The following is a 22,961-nucleotide window of genomic DNA, read 5'->3' as shown; positions in this document are numbered from 1 at the left end:
GCAATTTAATTTTAAAAAAGAGAATATGAATTAAAATACCCAGTTATCAACAGAATGTAATTTTTAAAAGTAACTTAAAAGTTGCCTGAAAGATTAAGACTGCTGGTCCACTCTTTGTATTTAAATAGTTCCCATATTTGTCAGAGGAATATCCTGTAACAGGCATTATCATATGGAATGAATTGCATATCATGCAATCTGTTATATTTCCTGAATATTTATAGCATTGAATATGACACTTTCTATTTAGTAACACAGGAGAAAAGATTCAAGACAAGAGAAAGGTTCATCTAATCAGCTTGCTCTTTAAAAATCTCTATGAGATAAAGAGTAAACATTGAAAAATGGTGCTTCATATTAAATCACTTAAAAATGCAAACTTAAGTTGTGAATTTCAAGTGAAGTGATTCATTCACAAAAAGCTGAAATGCATCTTCAATGATTTTTGCATGAAAACTTAAGAATTTAAAATTTTATTTTCAAATAAAATTATCAAAATGCTTTTCAGATATTTAAAATAGCTAATGAAAGTAAAAAGCTGATTTGTCAGTTTGTCCACAAAATTAAAAAATCAATTATTCAGTCACCTCTTCCAAAAATATATAATACTAAACATTAGAATAATAGGTATATTCCTCAGTGCTGACATAAGAGTTCATCTCACCTGCTGTCATGCTACTGTATGCAACTTCAGTCTATAACTTCAAAGAAATCATTTCATTTTATCAGGGGACAGGAAAGAAACAAAAATCTGTAAAATTTAAATATAAGAAAACTATAATGAAAAGGATATAAATAGTGACATTGAATAGACTTAAAAGTCCCGCATTCTCAGAGGCAATATCTGGTAATGTGAGTTAGAAAACTGCCAGTTAATCGTCATTGGTAAAGACACTACTAGTGTTGATCCTTAGAATTACAGAAAAGTATATTCTACCGCTATATTTGGAAACCAATTAAGAGTGTAATTTATACGTATCATCTAAAGGCGATTATCTTTCTGGCCTTTTTTAATTCTGCAGGAAACTAATAGGAAGGTAGAAAAAGGTAATGATGTGAGATACTCCATTTACTTTAGAGTTTCCAGAACAAGAGCTTAGTAAGGAAAATGAACAATCATGAAGTATAAAAATCTTGTCAAGATTCTAAATTTGGTTCTTACCATAAAATATTCTTAAGAAATGTCTGGTCACTGGAATATTTTTCTCATCTCCCAGTTCTTCTATATAAGCTATTTTGGGATACTAACTTCAAAGTGTGGAATGTAATTTTTTTTTTCATTGTAACTTGACATCTCAGCTACTACATAATTTCTTGCTTCACACTAACTCTTTCCTCCTCCACCATCTCCTGAATTTTTATTTTCTTCCTTCTTGTCTTCTTGGCACTTTGTCTCGTATTCTGATAGCCTCTGTTAGCCTTAATCACAAATTTAACTTTCTTCTCCTCCTTTTTTCATTTCCTTCTCCTCATCAGAGATGAGAGGAACTTGTGTATATGTTGTCCTAACAATTCATTTTCTGCTTTTACATATGTACAGACTAAGCATCAGCCATTTCCAGATATCACAGGTCTTTCTTTTTTCGGTTCATGTGGCCCCAAATGCTCTAAATTCAGGGAAGTTCAGTTACTTATATGTGTTTTAGGTACATCAGTCCCATTCTTACCATGAAGAAGTCCGTATGTGTGGCTGCTCTGTAGGAATAAACAGACTCAAAGTTTGTGGTGAGGTAGAGAGGTGAGTTTGGGTCTCTTGAGGCATGACTTGCACTTTGAATATTAGATTTTTTTTCCTCCCAGAAGGGTTTGTATTAATGTTTGCTTTCAGGAAGCATTTTGTCATTTTAAACAAGAGTAAAATCTTTGCCTATCTGCTAGACTGCCCTGCAATAGGCCACAAAATTACAGAATATCCCTTAGATATGCATCTTGTGGGTGAAACCCAGAGAGCTGCTATACACAGCCTTTTCCAGAATATGGCCATGGGGAATTCTTAATATGTTATTATATAGAGGTTTAATATAACAGGTTGACTATGATAATTAACTGAATTGTTAGTATTTTCTAGGTGCTAACAAATAGTTTTCAAAACTATGTAACACTTTTTTATTTTGAGCTTCCAAACAGATCGACACTGATTTTTTTTTTTGCTTTTCAATTAAAATCTGATTATAAAGATGCATGATAATGTAGGAGGAATCTTAACACATTGAAAAAGGTCTGTGTTCCAAGAAATAGGCAAGTTACGGATCTAAATTGCATACCAGTAATATCCATTTAGATGAACGCATTTAATGATTAATGAGAAGAATTGCATAATGAATGGGTGAAACTAAAATCAAATCTTCTTGTGTTTTTTTTTAAGAAAAAAACCTTCAAAAACTCTCTTAAGCCTCTTGTAGACAAACAATAATATGGACATGTCCTGCAAATGCTTCTGAAAAAGAGTTCATTATTTCATCTTACTAAATTTAACTTGGATAATGGCAAGCTATTACACACTTACTGCACTTCAAAATGATTCTAGACTCTTCATACATCTAGATGACATAGCTAGCAACATTCTCAGAAATAAAAGGTGTGGTAGTACTAGGGAGTTCAGTCTGCAGGTATATGGTGGTGTTAAGCAGTTGTTAAAAAGTAAATAGGATAACTTGATATGGTAAAAGAAAAAATCTTTGACATTGACACAATCTCCTTTGCACCTGATGTCAGGGGAAAAAGGAACTCTAAAAGACCTGTACAATGTCAAAAGTATTATACTAGAACACACACACACAAAAAAAACCCAACCCAAAGCAAAACAGGTAGAAACCAGTACCATGGGAATTAAGAGGAAATATTCCCACTTGTAAGTAGTTTTTAGAGCTAGCAGGCTAGTATCACCTTACTATTAAATGATCTGCTGGCTTAATTGTCCTTTGCAAGCAATGGGAATCTGAACACCAAAATATGCTTTTGGCATCTCTTCCTTTCTTTTATCTTTTTGCTCCTGGTGAATTGCTAAAAAGTAGAAGAAATATGAAATATTATGTCTTTTCTATGTATTCTTAGGGAACCGGTCAAGTGGTTCCCTAAGTTGGACCTAGTGGTGGATTCATTGCTAATGTTTCACCTAGGCCATTCTAATATATTTGACAATTCTTACGGTTTTATCTTCCTTAGTCTTGAGTGAAGGAGGAAATTTCTGAATGACATTAATGAAGAAGACACAATCCGTATGAAAATGTTTATCACTGTCCTCAGCACTCTGTGACATAAGTTGTCAATACTGAAAGAAAGGAAGATGGCTATTTGGTTATTGTTGAAAGAATTAAAAAACTTCAAACAGTATTTTAGAAGACTGTGTTGGTTTTACTTCTTTTTTCTTGAAAATGTACATGCTCTTGTCCACATATGTAGTACACCTGTAAGAATTTTTCAACTATTCAGTAGTCAGTTCCATTTCTAAGGGATCACTGGCATCCCTATAGTGAGATGTCTTGCAATCTAAGAATTTGCCTTGTCTTATCTTTAAGTTTCATTAAAAAAAAAAGAAGAAAGAAAGATAAAGCTCTAGCAGAGCCTGTCATAGATGGCAAAATGTCTTGAATATCATATCCAAATAGTCATTGCAATGCAACTGTTACTGTAGTCAGACACCTGAGTTATAAACCAGTCCAGCTGTGACTTTCAGTACAAAAGTAACAGTAATACTGTTCTCTTTTTCTCACTAAAGGAAGAAAAAGGGAAAGTAAATGTCTGATGTTGTCCTCTGTTCTGTGCGGACATGGGCTTCTCAGATGCTCCTCCCAGCATGAAATACTATTTAACTCTGAGGGAGGTAACAAAACTGGTGTACAGAAAGACAGATTGTAGTAGCCTGGGATCTAATGAAAGCATTGCTGTATTTAACTGCAAAATGGAGGAACACCTCCTAAAACAGGATGGAAAATAAGTTTGTTCCACAATTCCCTAGGTAAAGTAGGTAATGTTTAAATTAGCAAGTAATGTGATGTGGCATAGTAGGAGCAGGTCTGTGGAGTGAGATAGTTGGCTTTCAAGACCCCTATTGCATGCATTTGGTTGGGAGGGGGTACTTCAGACTAGCTCTAGCCCAGTCCTGTGAGCTGATGGAAATGCTTCTTTGTAGCTAGAATGCATTCAGTGGCTTCGCAGGGCTCATCTTCCAGTTGAGTTTTGCCCAAAAGCAATCTAGCAGCACTCTGAGACCTCCCCGCCATGTCAAATCCAAGCCTGGTAAGTGGGGATGATCAGATTTGCTTCAGAAGCACATTTCTGATCCAAGTAAAAACATTAATATAGACACACACCTGTGTATCACTTAAATACATGGGGTGGCAAGTCCAGCAAAAAGATTTTGAGCAAAGATCCAGCAAAAACTTTTGAGCACATAGTAAAACTATGTAATTCGTAGTCACAGGATGCAAAGGATGCCAAAATCTCACAGGGTTCAAATCTCTGCATACAAATTCATGGAAGAAAAATGTATCTAAGACAATTAAATATAAAGACATTACCTCTTGTCGTGGTTTAGCCCCAGCCAGCAACTAAGCCCCACATAGCCGCTCGCTCACTCCCTCGTGATGGGACAGGGGAGAGAATCAGAAGAGTAAAAGTGAAAAAACTCGTGGGTTGAGATAAAGACAGTTTAATAGGGAAAGCAAAAGCCGCGCCCACAAGCAAAGCAAAGCAAGGAATTCATTCCCTACTTCCCGTGGGCAGGCAGGTGTTCAGCCATCTCCAGGAAAGCAGGGCTCCAGCACGCGTAATGGTTACTTGGGAAGACAAACGCCATCACTCTGAACATCCCCCCCCTTCCTTCTTCCCCAGCTTTATATACTGAGCATGACGTCATATGGTATGGAATAGCCCTTTGGGCAGTTTGGATCAGCTGTCCTGGCTGTGTCCCCTCCCAGCTGCTTCTGCACCTGGCAGAGCATGGGAAGCTGAAAAGTCCTTGACTAATGCATCAACACCTAAAACATCTTTGTATTATCAATGCTGTTTTCAGCACAAATCCAAAACATAGCTCCATACCAGCCACTATAAAGAAAATTAACGCTATCCCAGCTGAAACCAGGACAACTCTAGCTGCAAATGTTCCAGAGGCACAAATGACTGCGAGAGTTGAGCATGGAAATACTACTTCAGATTTGTCCTGGTCTTGCACTGTTTTCTAGTACCTGCTATTGATCACTCTCAGAAACTAATGGGCAAGGTGTGACCTGGAACAAAAAGCCTTATGTTGACTAACCCTGCAGTAATGATCTTACACAGCAAACAGGATGTAAGTGAAAGTCCAGAAACATCCAGAAAGATTACTTGCTCAGTCATTATTTCCAATTTGTCCTTTGGAGATAAATGTCCATGTCCACTGATGAGCTACAGAGTCTAAGCTTCTGCCTTGGAAGCGCAGGTGCCTGAAGACAGGGATAAATGTAGTTCAGGCCCTGGTCTTTCAGAGGCAATAAATATGGCATTTTTCTGTGTAGAACTTTGCTTATGTTGCTGTATGTTAATGGAGACAGCAGTAATTAAAATCTGCATTTAATTCTTAAGTATTTCAGTGATACTAGAACACACTTCTGTCTTCTACTTCTTAAGTTTTAACAGCAATGTGTAGCATTTAGGTTTGTAAATGTCTAGGTCTGATACAATACCTGACAATAAATGTATAAATAATAGCTGATGCTAAAGACTGCTTTCCTCCCATATGATTCAGTGTTTTGCTTATTTATTTGGAAATCCCGCAGTTCAGACTACTCCCTATGGATATTAAATTACAAATATTATGCTTATACTTGCAAAAAACCCCAAAACACCTAAAAAAGCAAAATTGTTCTTCTCAGGAAATCTGTAAAAATCCTCACAGCTGTAGAGTGCACTATGGATATGCCAGACTGTGTGACTGAGGAGAAGATTCCATAAGAATGAGGCATATTCAGTCCAATTTAAGGATTAATTGCAGGATTTTAAGAAAAAAGTCTCTAATAATATGGAATAATTAATATTTAATGTAGATGGGAAGTTTTACTGAAAAATATTCCTTGGATGTCCCAAGAAGTTCCTTTAAATCAAATATCTATAAATATAACACTTATTAATAGAACAGATTTAATGGTAATCATCTGTACTTTACTGTACTGAGAGTTAAATAGTTTTAAACCATCAAGCTCATTTTGAGGAGATAATATGCTATCTGGAAACATTAAATTTGTAAAATACAAAACAAAGTGGACAAAGGAATTAGAAGAAAGAGAATAAATTAAATATAATGTATATTTGTGTGTTGCAACAATGTTTGAGAACATGTAAGCAGAAAACTATTCCAAGGGTTAATTACTTTCCATAGAAGCAGATGGGACATACTAACTTTTGCTACCATTGAAGCTTTTCTTGCAAAACCAAAAGTTGCCTAGTTTCATTCAAGATGTTTGGACTTATTTTGCAGGCAGAAAATGAAATATTTGTAATAGTGAGACAGTGGTTTCTACAATGTGGATGGTGCGGGTAGAAGTGATAGAGACCCCTTATTTAATATTTATTGGCTTTCTGTAGAGAATCTTCTGCCTGGCTTCTGCACCAAGCATATTACATGATAACTGCTTTAAGACACTTAAAAATAAGTTGAGTATAACTATATAAAATATTTTGACTGATTTCTCTTGAGTCCTTTTGAGCAGTTTTGGATTTATTGCAATGTAATAAAGAAGCCAGGTGAGATTCTTCCATGTTTCAATACAAGTGGATCTCCTTTGAAACAAAAAGGTTTACAAGCAAAATACAGTATTTCTACATATGAGAAATTTTCAGAAATATTTCTGACCATAAGTTTGCATGTAAAAAGCTGCCAAAGTGTGTGGGTGTATTTCAGATGCAGTTACTTCCAAATCCGAAAGGATCAAATACATGGGACAAATCTAGAATCCTTACATGATTAGGTTAAAATTTAATACAAAATGCCGTTAATGTTTTGTAACAGAAATTGCATATGCTGAAAGTCATAAATCACGGATCTCATTTTTCCAACCATGGAATAACATTCTAAACTCATATGATGTCGGTATAAGAACTTCTGTAATATTACTGCTGTTATACCGCATTTTTTAATGGTGCCACATGTTGTAAATAACATCTTAGACAACTAATAATAGTGTTAAAATACAATGCTCCTTTCTTTGTGTTAATCCAGGGTAGGTAGCATTTTTTATAAACCCATAAAAGATGTTATTCAATTAAGTGATAAAGAACACCTTTGTTTGTACTCTTGTAGTTCTTATCAACTCTGCAGACAGGGACTAGGTAACAGGGTGAGGCTGAATGAGAATTGATGAATTTTCTGATTATATAGTTTAGATAATTACCTCCCTCCAGGTCAGTATGCATTTTCAGTCATAATGATGCATGTTCAGACAAGAACTGATATGATGTTGTTATAAGAAAGATGTATAAAATCAAGAATTTCCTGTATTGGAGCATATTTAGGAAGTTTTGGAAACTTCATTTTTAAGCATCGTTTTAAGGACTCCCAACAGCACCCACTTTATTTCCTTATTTTAATTTTAAATAAAATATACTCAAGATACTTCCTAGATTCTGTGGAAAACATTTGTTATTGTAGCTTAAAATAGAAAAGAAAAAAACCCAGCACTATGATTGAAGAATGCTAGCGAATTCAGCACCAGAAATGAAGATTATATATTATTAAGAGGGTGAAAAAAAATTTCTTCCTGTATAACTGGCTATAATAAAACCACCTATATGAAACCAAGTCAGATACATACATTCACAGATCTTATGCTCCAATATAGCAGTTGTGGAGTTTTACTTGGTTTTGAAATAGCTTATGACAGAATCAGTGCCTTTTAAGGGTGACATACAGTCAGGTGAGATATATTGGCAAAGCTCCACAGAAGTCTGTAACTGCATATTTTATAGGTATATCATTCTCTGTGAGAATTTGCATATGAAAATGTATTGCTAAATTTTAATATATTCATTTGAAACATGCTTCTTCATGACAAGAGAAAGATTTCTTTAGGTATATTGATTCAAAAATGTTTTTTAGCTGTAGAGGAGCTTATGTTTATTCTCATTGCTGTGAAGGTAGTCTCTGGTAACTGACTCAGAATCATCTTTACCTAGACTGGATCATATCTTGTGTCCTGAGTCAGCTTTCACAAATTATAGATTAGCAATCTTCCACACACAGTTTTCTTCCAAAGTACAGTGAAGATAGTAATTTGCCTGGAATTGCCATCTAAACAGTATTTAAAAACAACCAAAAAAGGGTTTCCTTGTCATTAAGTAAAAGGAATGTAAGACAGGAACTGTATAATAAATTTAATAGGAATAGAAAATTTATGTAGTGAAATAAGAGGTAAAAATCTTTGGTTGGTTACCTTGAAGCATTTTAATATGTTTCAGTATTTCAGAACAGCATTGCAAACTGCATTAAAAGATTTCTTAAATTGATATTAAATTTCTTTTTTTGAGAGAGGGAAAGGATGGGTGAAAGCAAATACATGTTTATTATTAGAGGAATGGAGATTTAACAGTACCATTATTTGAACAGACGTGGTAAAAACCACTTACTTTCTAATACACCTATGAAATGCTATGAAATGAAGTACAAGTCTAAGTATTCTGTTGGCAACAGTAGTCTTTGCACTGATTTCTATAGGTTATGGATCAGGTCACAGACAGTCATTCATTTAATACACATTTACACACATTTTTTGACCTGATACTGTACTCTTAATGAGGTGCTTTAATCATGACAGAAATATTAACTGTGCACACCAAAGATATCTTTACACAATTTCCCAATATCAATTAATAATTCCATATAAAGGGAAGATCTGGCATCTTGTGAATAAAAGCTTTCAAAAGCAAAATTAAATATATTCATCACCCAAATTTATGTAGCACAGAGAAACTGACATCTGTATCCACTTACATGCATAATAAACAGCTACTAATAAATACATATTAAAATATCCCCATGTTTCAAGTTCTTGTTGGATGCTTTTCATTTTACACTGTACTGATTGCAGTGGTATTCAGGGTGAGATGCAGAAATGGCAGGATGAGCTTTCTTCCCACTAAGCTGTATGATAGAATGAGAGTGTTCAGAAAAATATTTTATAATTAATGCTGCCTGCACAAAAAGGGCATCACGTCACTGTTCAGAGATGACAGACCTTATTTCACTGGCTAGACTACACATCTATTATTGTGTACAGTTCTAAGCACCTCAGTACCAGAAATATCTGAATCAATTGGAAGGAAATAGGAAAAAAGGGGAGAAATATGCAAGTACTCCATGGATTAGGGAGGATAGACTGTAGATACAAAGATTGATGCATGTAATAGAAGAAGTTTCCACAGGCTGGGCAGTTTTTCTCTAATTGTAACTGTATTATATCAATATTATTTGAATTAAGTGGTCAGAACAGGATTAAAGGAATAGTTGTTAAATAAAAAGTACCTATTTTCCAGACATCCTCCCAATTGCCTTTCTTCAGTCAAGATGTAGTTCCAGTGGCCATTTCCTACTGTTTATTATCAACTTCTCCTGTCCCCTCAATAATTCCATATATAATATGGTCAGTGGTCTGCTAATATAAAGCAGTCCCACATCTGGCTTAAGTACAATGCATTTATTTTGTAGTGCTGATAGTGAGGGTTCATGTATGTGTTTATACATATACAAAAATACACATGTATGATACATTTTTTTTTTCCTGAAAACAAAATGCTAGGAAGTCATATGGAACAAACAAAACAGAAGAAAATTCTAAAAAAACTGTAGTGAAAGAATGTGTGAGAAAAGCAACCTCACAAAAATTTAAATTATGAAAATAAATCTGCCTGAATTTCTGTATACCTGCACAAACCCAAACCCACACCCACACAAATACTTGTGGGAATCAATTTGATACAGTGTTCAATCAGTTTTCATGTTGGTTTTTTTTTAAATATGGTCCCTGATACATTTAGTGAACTATAGACACATAAGAGACAACTGTGTGTAAATCAGACTTCCTCAGTTTGTGTATTTGATTTTGCAATCAAAACAACAGTTTTCCAGCATAGATTTTTATCCTATTAATTGTAAATATAGGATAGCTAAACTTTAAGTCCCTCTGCAGTGGAAGGATATTTTAAATTAGTCCCCCAATTTTTGTACTATGCTAATTATTACCCAAGTATCATAAGTATCGTGTCCTTTTTTTTTTTCTTTTTTTTCCCCATGTTTCTAGATTTTGCTTGCATTTGTCCTTTTTTTTTACTTGTGCTTAACCATGAATGACTATTGGCTCTGACTGTGACTCTTGCTCTCAGTTGCTGTTTTGTCATTTTAAGGATTTTTCTGTTGAACGTCACTTGGCTATTTGTTTCTTCTGCTGATTGCCAGGATTCAATATTATCCTCTAGTCCATTGCGTCACTTAAATCCTTTGCCTGCTGGTATCTTTTACATCTATTACTCAGAGATTGGCATTATTCTTTGAAAATGGGGCAAATAACAACCCCAAACAACCAACCTTCCTGTTTTATTTCGTGATCTTTCAATGGAGTGTTCTATCTGAACTGTTACATCTTTCTAATGGCAACCTGCTGTGACTATCCTCTTTCATTTCCTTTCATTTACTCTTTATTTAATCTAAGCATACAGAAAGTAATAGACACATGCTACTTTGTTGTTTTTTTCAATAATTTTTCCTTTTTTTCCCCTGAATGATTATTGATTATATAATAGTCACTTTTATAACGTTCATGGCTAGGCTTATTTGCCAGCTTCCATGCCTGAACAGTTTACAGAAATGCAATATTTATTGACTTCTATTATCCAGTACTTTCACTTAATATAAATGGCCTGTGGAAGAAAAGTCTCATCAGGGGTGTCACCAAGGTGATTGGATGCCTGCCCTTTATCAAGTTAGAATGGGAGAAGAGACCATTCTAACTCCTGTCTGCCCTTAACGGATGCCTCCCTTAACATTTTCAAAGGTTGATACCTTGAAGGAAAGTAAAGAAACAGAAGCTAAACTTAAAACCTTAGAACTTGTTCCTTCTATTTCTCTGTGGAGAACCTCAGAAAGAATTCTATTTATTCAAAATAAGAAAAACGGAAAAGAGAAGGCATCTTGGTGGTCATTCTGTATCCTGACTAGTCAGTCACAGTTAAATGGATATTTAAGCTTGAAAAAATGTACTGGCAAGAAATCCTGTCAGCAGTTCTAGACAGAGGCTTCCAGGCAGAACGTTATCCAGCCGTAAGACAGCTATAGTCTTTTGGGAACAACATTTACAAGCTGTTCATACTGGTAAGATCAGAAAACCAAGTCTGATTTCTGGTAAAAGCTCTAGGGCATGTTTATACTATCTGCTTTACTGTCACTAAAGTATTAATCTGGGTGTTCAGGTTCAAAAAAGTGACCTAATGCCTTGAGTTAAGAAATTAATCTGAAATAACTAGAATAAGATAGTTTCTGGATATTTTTTTTCCCCATCCATGACGATTTGATATACTGGAATGATTACGTAAGTTTTAATTAGCAAAGTGGATTTCAGTGTAAATGAAAAACATAGGAATGTTTGAGAGTTGCAACTCTGCCTGGTCTACTGGTTTGGAACAGTTGAATCAAAAGTTGTGTTTTTCTGAAGAACACAGGTGTACCTTTACTTCATGTTATTGTCCCTTCATATTATTTTCCATCTCTTCAAGCAGTGTAGGCTCCATTTAAGGATTCCCAAAATGTCTTTCATGGGTTGTGAGTGATCCGTGAAGTGTTTGCAAGTTCTGCAGAGGACTGGTTCTTTATTTGTGGTCAGCCTCAAGTGATCCAGCAGATTGCCAACACTGTAATGAATGTTCATAATCACATTCTGCTGGAAGAGCATCAGTGCTCAAGAGGCTGATGATATGAGCTGATCAGAGCTCAGTGTGTCCTGCTGCCGTGGCACCAAGACACAGACAAAACTCAGAAACCCCTGAATTAGATCCTAAATGTTCCTCCCACCCTCCCCACCGTTCTGCATGGGAACAAGATTCCTTTGTTAAGCCTGTTTCAGGGACATCTCAGAGTCTTTGCCCAAGTTATGAGAGATAGGGAATTCCCAGTTGGGTGTGCAATCCTAAAGATTTGGGGAGGTAGGGAGTGGTAGAGCTACTACAATATAGTGCCCAAGTCTGCAAACATGTGCCCCAGTGAAGAACTGCCCTGTTCTGCTTACAGTTTCTTGTCTATGCAATACCATCCTGTATGCAGGCATCGGGAAGTCGAGTTTAAGTTTCAATTCCAAAGCTTAACTCTTTTTAAGTGGCTGTTTAATCTATTTCTGTCTTTAAAATGCTGTATTTTCATTTGTGCACATAAACATTTGTAAATGTTAGATTCAATACCCTTATATATTCCTTCTCTTTTTTCCTCTTTAGCAGTAAACAAGATTTTTTTTTAACTTTTTATAAATTAGCTTTTAATTCTTAAGCTAGCATGTCATATTATTTCTGATTTTTCTAAGTCATTAACTCACTTTATATATGTTATAGTCATTTAATCAAACAAACGTTCATGTAATCCCAATTCTGTTTGTATTGAAAATCTTACTTTATTCCTACTTACAGAAAAGATTTCTTTCTAAGTAAGATACCTAAGTATGTTTTTAGGTATTTTCTGAAACAGCCCTTATTTTGCAACAAGTGTCCATATACTTAGGCTGAGCTTTCTTCTTGATTAAGTTCCTTGACTTTAACTATGGAAGGGTAAAGACCACTTTGTTTATTTAGCAAATAAAGCAACTATCCCAGTACTATAGTGGTAGAAGTTTAATAAGGAGTCCATGTCAGGTCATTCATAGCTCAAGGCACAAAAGAAGCACCAAATAATTTCATTCTTGGTGAGAGACCTACAAGCACTCATGTGATACCCCTCTCCTCCAAAGATCTCTAGAGAAGTGACCTGATGACCAGAGATCAGAAGGGAAATTTAAAACTAAAGGATATCAGCCTGGCAGACATGGGTGATTTTTCCACTGACCAACTCCATAAAACTTGGATTGAATTGCGTACGGGTAGGCAACACTCCTACAAAGGCTGCTTCACTACGTGACTGAGGCTGTTCCATCTCCAGGTGCCTCAAGCAATGTCTTTTATTCCAACCAGTTCTTGCCCTATTTCTATATACTGTTTTATTGTATGTTGTTTCCTTTGCTTTGAAGTCTGAGAGACTTGAAGCACAGAAGTCATTATACACAGTTTATTTTCAAATATAATTGCACACTACAGAAAATATTCTTAAGAGTTGAGAACATCTGCTTTTCTCATTTGAATGTTTTTGAATAATGTTCAGCTAAGGACTGGCACAGTAAAGTTGCCCCTTCTTTCCACCTATTTAACAGTTTATTGCCAAAGCATAAAAAAAAAAGAAATTAAGAAAGCCCTCTGAAATTACATATGAAAATAATGTCTTTATCTGTGGGACTATTTTTTCTTTGATTTTGTTTCTGCAACAGAGAATCCTATGTTTTACAGTCTTCTTTAGATTCTTTGATGAAGCATGGATAAAGTATCAGAGTACAGGAGGAAAGGGTATTAAAAATAGGAATTTCAGACATATTTTTCTTGTGGACAGAAGGTGTTAGAGTTGCAATACTATATCTGTCCCTGTTCTTAGGGAGAATAAAATGGTGTGTTAAAACAGAACTGTCAAATGTTGCTTTCTTTTGGTATGTATGTGTAAACCACTGAATCATTTGCCTCTAGATAGTTTAGTTTGTGTTAGTACACAGAAATTAAGATGCTTACTTGTATATTTTAGTAGTTTTATAGACCCTTCCCCATGATCTTTTAGGCAATTATCAGATTTTCTCTCTTTCTATGAATTTTAATGTTCTATGTACTGATTCACTATCTGAAACACGTGATTAATCTGAAAAACATACCTAAAATAGTTCTTGATAAAAGTTCAGCTTTCATCCAACAATGATTAATTAGAAATCTTTTTGTTCTTCACATCATTTAGAGAGATTAGATGTTAATATTTTTTTCAGGTTGCCTGGCACTTGTATATATGGGACACTGTATCAGAAGATTATAGAGATTTTTATTTTTGAAACCACTTTTTACAATACATTTTGATATGGTGCAGGGTAGCTATCCACATTATAGAATTTATCTACCTTGGTGAAAATACTTCTATCGCATTTCTCAAAAAAGATGGATGCATTTCTGCTGTGTTATTTGACCTAACCTAAAAAGTGAGAAAACATTTTTTGTCTCTAGGAAACAAAGCCATTTCTCAACTCAGTAATAGAGCTGTTCCAATTTACATTTACTATAGATTTGTCATACAGTATCTGTAATTCATAGGCTTAAAACAGTGACCTGCTAGTGTATGATGTATTTTTTTCAATTGGAATGGCTGTGATGTATGTTATATTTGTGCTTGCAAAATGGTGTCTACTTTAAAGGAAATACTATTAAATTAGAATCTAGAGTTTAAATAAATGTCTAGCTCTTTTTAAATGGAGTCTGACAACGTAATTCAGTGTTTTCCATAATTATAAAAAACTATCATGTTGCAATGTTTAACTTCTAAATTGCAGAGTTCAGGTGCCTTATTTTAGGTTATTAAAAATTTGTAGTAGTTAAGGGGATTTATATTCAACCTGTAAATACATTCTTGAAAATTCTTTCTGAATTCTGAGGAATTAGTCAAGAGGTGCGTGAACTGCTGTGTGAAGTCTCTGATTCTACACTAATATTGTGCAAAAAATAAATAATAGAAATATCAAATATTATCCTTTATTAGAGGTCATTCTTCTTTAGGTAGGATGTTTTCATTCAGCATTTTGACTCGCTTAAAATCTTGTGAATCTAATTTAAATTCACTGCAAATAGTTGAGGTTCTTACTCTGGAGACATAGAATATGTTTGCAGATAGTTTGCTGCTTTTCATTGTAAGTTAATGATACGAGTTCCTGAAAGCTGTCTTCATATACTTAATCTAGTTTGTGTAGCCAATGATTATTAAAGGCTGCTGAACATTTCTGTTTTATGTTAACCACCTCTGAGAAGGTGATGACATATGAATTTGATAGCCAGCATGTTGGGAAAACCATCTGTTTATAATTTTTAATGCAATTTTGTGATGACTGCCAGGTGAGTTTCTAGGAAGTATATTAAAAAAATCAAGTAAATAAAATTACCACTGCAGAGGTGAGCTATAAAATCATTATTATTGAATCACAGGTTATATGAAAGAAATCTGAAGGTCAGTTTGTTCTAACATATTCTCCAAGGATATTGTTTCCTGAGAATGTGTTGGAAACATCTAATAATCATTGAAATTATACATGCTTGGTGACACAGTTCTGGTGAAAGCTAACATGGCAAATGTTGCAGACTCATAGAAATGTCTCAAATCTGCTCTGACATAAAGAACTGGGAAAAAAAAAATCCCAAACAAAACAAATGCCTCCCCAAAACCCCAGCCAGCTGATAATTCCCTGCTGCTTGAAACAGAATAGGGATTCAGACATTCTGCATGAAGAGAGAGAAGGAGAGAATTCAGTAACAGCTACATCTCTGAAATCCTATTAGATGATAGCTGTTAGCTAACGCACCTAAACACTGGGTGAGATGGCTATTGAGTGTGCAGGCAAGTGAGAGTAAGGTTGAAGACACCCCGGTCATTCACTGAGAGGTGCCCTCTGTCAGTGTGCTTGGGAAGCAAGCCACGGAGATGCTGAGAATGAGGGTAAGCTCTAAGCCTGCCCATAAGGTGCACCATTGAGTGCAAGGTGCTTCTGTGGGTTTAGGAAGAGAGAGCAGACTTGTGTGCTGGAGCAGAATGCGTGCCACCTAGCTGCAGGAACTAGCTCACGCCTCATTTCGAGGGTTTAACAAATGCTAAATACATCTGTTACCTACAGGCTTGAGGAATAAAGGGAGAGACTATATTTTAAAGGCCCCTGGAGTGAGATTCTGTCTAAGTTAAGAGAATTAAAGTAATTAGGCAGTAGCTTTAGGAGGACTGCTTCATTAGAGGAAGGTTACGTCGACTTTTGCTTTCCAAGTATTATTCAGGGCTCATTTATCTCTGAGCTGTAAAGGAAAAGGTGGGATGTCCAGGCAGTCCCACTCCCCTCTCTCCTGTCCCCACATACGTTCATGCTCTTCACTGTAGCCCGGAGTGAGGGTACAGGAGTTCTGTATTTACCTCATTTAACTGATGGGGGCATTTCAGGAGAATATCCCAACTACGGTGGCTGGAGGTTAGTCCTGATGAGGAGGTGGTTTACCTTTTCCCTTGAAGCTGTCCCACAGATTAGCAAAGAATTTAAAGTTAACCTGGTCAAAGATTGCATAAGTAAATGATGTTTTCTGGAGGCTAAATGCCTTACCTCAGATTATTACAGTCCATATTCTGGTCAGCACTCCCAGCTCTTTTAAGTAGTACATGTAAAAGTCACTGGATATAATTCATCGACTCTTTTTCTGAAGAAAAGTGAGGGGGAAGGGCAAGCATATGAGAAATCCAAAAAGCTTGAAGAACACTTCCAACCTCTGCCAATTAAGAAGGAAATAATTCCACTAATGGTGCCTTATATACAGTGTAAGACATTTTCTGTGTTTTTGAAAGTACAAAGTAATTGACGGCTATAATTATATTTAGCCATATGATTCAAATGAATAAAACCCCATGACTGCAGTACAAGGTGTCTTGCAAAGAGTGTAGCTGTTAAAAACAAATTGGCCTGCCAGTGAGAGTTATTGAATTTAGGACCTTTCTTACAAAGATGGAATAGCTAATGAGAAAATGAGTGTTCTGGATCCAAGGTGATGTGTCCACACCATTTGAACACTGCGGTCCTGGCTGGAAATGTTTTGTCCTGAAAAAGGTGCAAGTTTTTGTCTTTTGTTCAGGACTTTCCTGATGAAAGTACAGATAAAATAAACCTGTATGTATGTATGAAGGCAGTCTCCCCCCAGGTCTTGAGTCCTTGAGCTTACACATATATGTTGAGATCTAAAAATGTACTTTAATATATTATTAAGCCATTTATGTGGGAAAATAAGATACATCCATTTATGTTAGTTACAGTCTAACTGTCAGCACTGGCAATAAAATAATTTATAGATTGTGGGAGAAGCATTATATTCTTCTCGATAATACAACAATAGTACAACATCAAGCTCTGCTGTGTACAGGCTTGTTTTCCTTGCAATTTAGTTAGAAGATCACAGAGTTCTATCCCATATACAATATCTCTTATGTACTATGTATTACACTGTGAACAATACATGCAGTCAGAAGTTCAGTGGATTTTTTTGATAAATAACATTTATTTATATTATTACAAATAGTATTTATTTGGTATTTGTTTTTGGATTATCTATTTTGTAGGAGAGAACTCATACCTTGGCGGAAAAAAACTGACTAGTCTTCCAAGTCTACCTTATCTCTTTATCAGCTCTCTTTGAATTTGTTTCTACTGGTATCTGAAGTGGAAGAATATAGAAGATATTTCTTCTATTACAAGCCTTGATAGCAATGAACTCTTGTTTCACATTGCTGTATTATGTGTTTAGAGTTTACTTAGCAAATTACCTTATTAGTAGTTTTTGTTATTTTATTTATTTAAGAAAAACTCCTTATATATTTTTCTTCCTATAACTCTTGTTTTGATCACTTGTCAAAATCAATACTAACTGAATGAAAAGCTGTGTAGCTCCTCTGGGTTTCTTGCTGTGATTTTGGCTGGAATTTAGCTTTGGTTCTTTTCTTTTTTGAAACTTCTTTTTTATCTTGCTGTGAGAATATCAGACAGCCACCCAGTATTTGCTAATCCCTTCATTTTGGTTTAAAAACCAAACCACTTTTGGCTGTAATTTTCTGAGGTTAAATTACTATCTTTAATGAGGAGAAACAGTGACTCTTTATTTCAAATATGCAGGGAAGCCAAAGAAGAATCTTCTGTGCTTGCTTATGGCACTGAATGAAGGGAAATATGCTTAAGTGTAAGTATTAGGATTTTACAGGTACCATTTTATAGAGAGTGGGTACCTGTCCTCAGAACTGTGACTGATCTTAAAGCTTTTAGATAGACTGGATGAAAGTAAAACACTTCCTCCAAGAAATTAGAATTACTTTTCTTAACTACACAGATGTAAAGACATGTATTCAATGGTCAAAATTCAAGTGAGATACCCCCCAAATGAGATACCAGCAAGAATTCCTAATTGGAAAGATTAATCTGACATTTTTCATAGAAAATACAGGGAAGAAGAGTATAAATCCCCAAAAGATTTCTTCTGTTTTATAAAGCAACTAACACAAAATAAATCTGCAAAAAAGAACACATCCTTACCTCCTTTAAGTTAGTGAAAAAAATAATCACAATAATCTCAAATAAAGGAAAAAAAAATCTTACTATTTATCTGTCAGAGTGGTAATTAGTCATTCCAACATTTCCTAATGGGTTAAGTTTTACTGACACTAACACAATGATCACTTACAAACTAATGTATTTTACGAAGGTAATTTGGCAATGTGTTGTATCATTGCTGAAGATGAGAATTAAATCTGTCCTTATTAAAATTAGAATCCAATAGCATTTTTTACAGGTTGGTAGCCTATTTCTGTTTTACATTAGTCAGTTTGTACAGACATAAAAAAATGTATATTTATTCCAGTATGACAGATGCCAATTTCCAATAGCTCTTCTTCAACAGTCACATTTACTATTAATATACATATATGCATATGAATGTGTTCAACATAAATACATTAAGCTGTATTTGCATGTTAGACATCAAGAAATATTTGTCAGAATTGTAGTCTTCTGTACTGTTTCAATGTTTAGAACATTGCTGTGCTTTAAAAAGTGTATATATCTTGTTTCACAATTGTTTATGTATCTAAAGGATACTATAACAAGTAAAATACGAAGTTATTTTAAACAATATCCTGCAATGTCAGCCCTGGCTATCAGAGTCAAATTTGATTCTTCCCATGAACGGTAGTTACTAAAGATCTTCTAAGTTAAATTTACTCAGTGAATTATGTCTGGAAAACTGTATTAACTTCAAATTATGCTGTTGGTGACACTTGAAAAGTACTTTAACTTCAGAGCGTTTTGTCATGTAAGTGACTATAATGTAGGAATCAATTCTGTTGATAGTGCATTAGACATAATAAAATTTAGAAATCTCTTTTTAGTCTTTTAGTGCAAAAAGAAGAGAACTATGATATCTTATTTTTGGTTGGTAAAGTAAGAAGAAACGGGCAAGAGATTTAATATTAAAAATAGTACTTTTGCATAATTAATATACAGAATTAAATTAGTTTTAATTTCCCAAATTTTATGAAATGTACTTAGTAACAGATGCTGTCTGCGAGAAAACACACTCCTAATCCAATGGGGTTTTTATCCTCTGTTTATTTGAAATACTGTAGGATGTTACAAATGAAATTTTGTTGTTAATCTCTGTGGTTATACTACAGAATATTTATGACAAAATTTCAAATGCTTTATACTATGCATACAGGTATGCATAAGTATATATGTATGTGTATATGCACATATTAATATTTATTATTTATCTCTATATCTATATTTATATCTATCTATATTTATACTTATGCAACAACTTATAGTTGAATTTAGGAATTCCCTTTCCCAAAGCATTTTAGCTGAAACAGATTGCTGTGTCCTTTATTACAGTGGCGAAAGTAGTACTAAATTCAAAGAAATTGTATCTACAAAGAATTCCCAGAACTTTTCACCTTTGTAAGAGACTTGCTTTAGTGAAACTCATTTTCTTTCTCCCTCTCTCATTTTCTGGTGTGACATTCTCTGTTTTCAAATAAACGTTCCTTTCCTGAACACTTTTTAAGATGAGCTGCATACTTATTGCTATTTTGACTCTTTGACAAGGGCAATTTTCAACAACTGTCATTTCATCCGATCCAAAATCTAGCTTCTGTGTAAACTTTGCATGGTTTTTTATGTCACCTTAAAGAATTATCTTACAATTTTTATGGTCTTTACATCACCTATCTTATCTTGTAGTTTCAACAGCAATCACATGGACATTACTAAACTGTCCTTGCAGACACACCAAATATCTGATTACTGCTGGTAAAACGAAGAATTATTTGCCCTCATGTGTAGTCTGAGTGTGGCACATCCTCTTCAGCCCACACCTCTCATTATGAAAAGAAGATGAAAAAAATAGCCAAAATGGATTTTATTCAAACAGAAAAGTTGAATTCCCGACATGGGAGTGAGGGTGGCCCTTGGCAGTGTGTGCAGACACGTGTCTGTACAGTGTGGCAGTGGGTCCTTATTGCTCTCTATGACTACTTGAAAGGAGGTTGTAGAGAGGTGGGGGTCGGTCTCTTCTCCCAGGTAACAAGTGATAGAACGAGAGGAAGTGGCCTCAAGTTGCACCAGGGGAGGTTAGACTGGATATTAGGAAATTTTACTTCACTGAAAGGGTTGTCCAGCATTGGAACAGGCTGCCCAGGGAAGTGGTTGAGTCACCATCCCTGGAGGTATTTAAAAGACGTTTGGATGAGGTGCTTAGGGACATGGTATAGTGGTGGACTTGGTAGCGTTAGGTTTACGGTTGGACTTGATGATCTTAAAGGTCTTTTCCAACCTATACGATTCTGTGATTCTGTGATTCTGAGTCTGCCATCTTACAACAATTTGGACAAACAATGTAGATTACTCCTGTGCAGCACATGCATGCTTGGTGTGAAGGATCCCACATGTACAATGCTGCAGGACTACTTTCAAGTTAAGATCCCAAGACTTGAGCCCAGTAGGCTTTTGCCTGAATTCATGCTGAGCTACCACCAAGGACAAGCATTCTAGTAAAATAAAAATACCTAAGGTTAAGACAGGTTAAGAATGACTATTGCAAAACAAGCATTTAACTTCTATAATGAAATTATTTTGATCTGAAAAAGACCACAGCTTATTAATTGGATTAGCACTATATATACTTTAATGCTGGAATTTTTATGATAACTATATGAAAAATGTATTTAAAACAAAGACACTTTGATAGCCTCTGTTTTCTTTAAGTTGTATTAGAGAAAATACCTTGTCTCTGTTATATTGTTTGCTGTTTCTATTAACTTTAGATTATCCATATTCATTTTAGAAAAGAATAGTGCCAGTTGGAAGGGACCTACAATGATCATCTAATCCAATTTAAGGCATTTTTTGATTGTTTGTTTCTAGTTCCTCTAGTAATTTGGATTAATTTTATTGTTATTTTGATTATTTTCCTGAAGAGGTGTTGAAAATTAAATTTTATACTAAGAATTCAAGAATGCTTCTATAATAAGCACTAAAAATATTTCAAAACTGAAAATCATGATTAGTGTGTTGTATACAAAATGGAAGAATGTTCAACGTTTTCCTTAAGGACCGAATTACATTTTTTACCAATATAATGCCATTTACTGCAACCTAATATCAGATTGATAATTCCTATGAACTTCGGAAAAAATAGTGGTATATAATCCATCTGAATTTTTTAAGGATCACATAAATAGCCACACAGCATGTAATTTTCAATTGCTTTTCTTTCCTCTTCCCATCTGACTCAGTTATTCTTGGGCCAAGTGCTGATTAACATGATTTCCAACAGTACAATGTACAAAATTATAGCACTTTGCTAAAACAGTGATCAATGTGCTGAAGGATACAAGCTGGCAGAAAGCAGTAATAGTGGGGATGAGAAAACATTTTGAAAATGGAACATGATTTGGATTTGCTGTCATTGACTTCAGACAGTTACCTAAACAATGTAAAATTCTGCTGTAGGGGTTGAGGCATCTGTCAAACCCAGAAATTTTAAAACAGATGTTCAAAAGAACTGAAAATAATGGAGAAGAGAAAAGAGAAGGAGAAGACAAGCTTTCTTCTGTAATGCTTTGCTCCATGGCAAACTGGGCAAACTGCTTTAGTTGTGGAAATACAAAAAATTGAAAACAATACAAAAAGAATAATTAGTTTTGAAAGAGACTGGCTATATCGTACTCCAATTGGTACATCGGTAACATAATGTTTATCTTCTGGGTTTGTCTTTGATAAGTACAAGAGCTTGTAAAGACAAGTTTTATAATTCAGTCTATGAATTTCGTAATTTTCTGTATTCTTAAGTCCTCCCAGTTTTTAGGTGGCACTAAATGGACTTGGGAACTGTAGGGCAGCCTCTGATTTTCTATGGTTCTCTTTGCAAGGCCAAAGAGTCCCCACAGGTTTTGGGAGGGAGGGACAGGGAGAAGAGGTGGGGGAAGGAAGAACGAAGGAGGGAAGAAGGAGAGGAGGGAGAAAAAAGGAAGGAAGGAAGGAATATAGGAAGGAAGATCTGAATAGCACTCCCTCACAGAACAACAGGCTACTATCTCAGATACTTTTTGTAGATTTTGTTCCAAAATGATAAACAGTGCAAACAAAAATATAGGGCAAATAAATCAAGGTCAATTGGAGCAGGGTGTAAACTTGACAAACTAGGTGTTTTAAACCAAAATGCAGATGACCTCAATTGTAATGAAATGAAATGAAGAACACTCCACTGGAACACACAAGAGCCAGAAGGCAGAAAGCAAGCAGTTCATGGTATGTGCTGTTTGAAAAGTAGTACCAGGTTTCAAGGTGAATAGTAGCAATGGGAACAACTTAACTACAAGGAGAAGAATATCCTGTTGCACGTTCAGCTTTTTATGCTTTTGAAATTAACGGAAAATTAAAGGACTTCAGAATGCAATTTTGGTGGCAGAATGTATCATGACTCAAGCAATCAGAGTTATCCTGGTATTTACAGTAATAATAACATACCTCACAGTAGGCAGTTTAAAGTGTATATTTGGTGGTACATATGTAAGAGTCTAGTACATACATCTTTATTTTGCCATGTTTAGCTTT

At 35.0% G+C, this 22,961-nt stretch overlaps 1 protein-coding gene across 1 annotated transcript in view; it reads left to right on the top strand.

The window, feature by feature from the left end:
* The window catches only part of CSMD1 (CUB and Sushi multiple domains 1), a 1,314,206-nt gene that overhangs the window by 278,305 nt on the left and 1,012,940 nt on the right, over nt 1-22,961 (top strand). The gene's annotated exons all lie outside the window — the stretch shown is intronic.

The sequence above is a fragment of the Mycteria americana genome, chromosome 3 (genome assembly GCF_035582795.1).
Source record: "Mycteria americana isolate JAX WOST 10 ecotype Jacksonville Zoo and Gardens chromosome 3, USCA_MyAme_1.0, whole genome shotgun sequence".
NCBI lineage: Eukaryota > Metazoa > Chordata > Aves > Ciconiiformes > Ciconiidae > Mycteria > Mycteria americana.
This window is presented reverse-complemented; position numbering and strand designations above follow the sequence as displayed.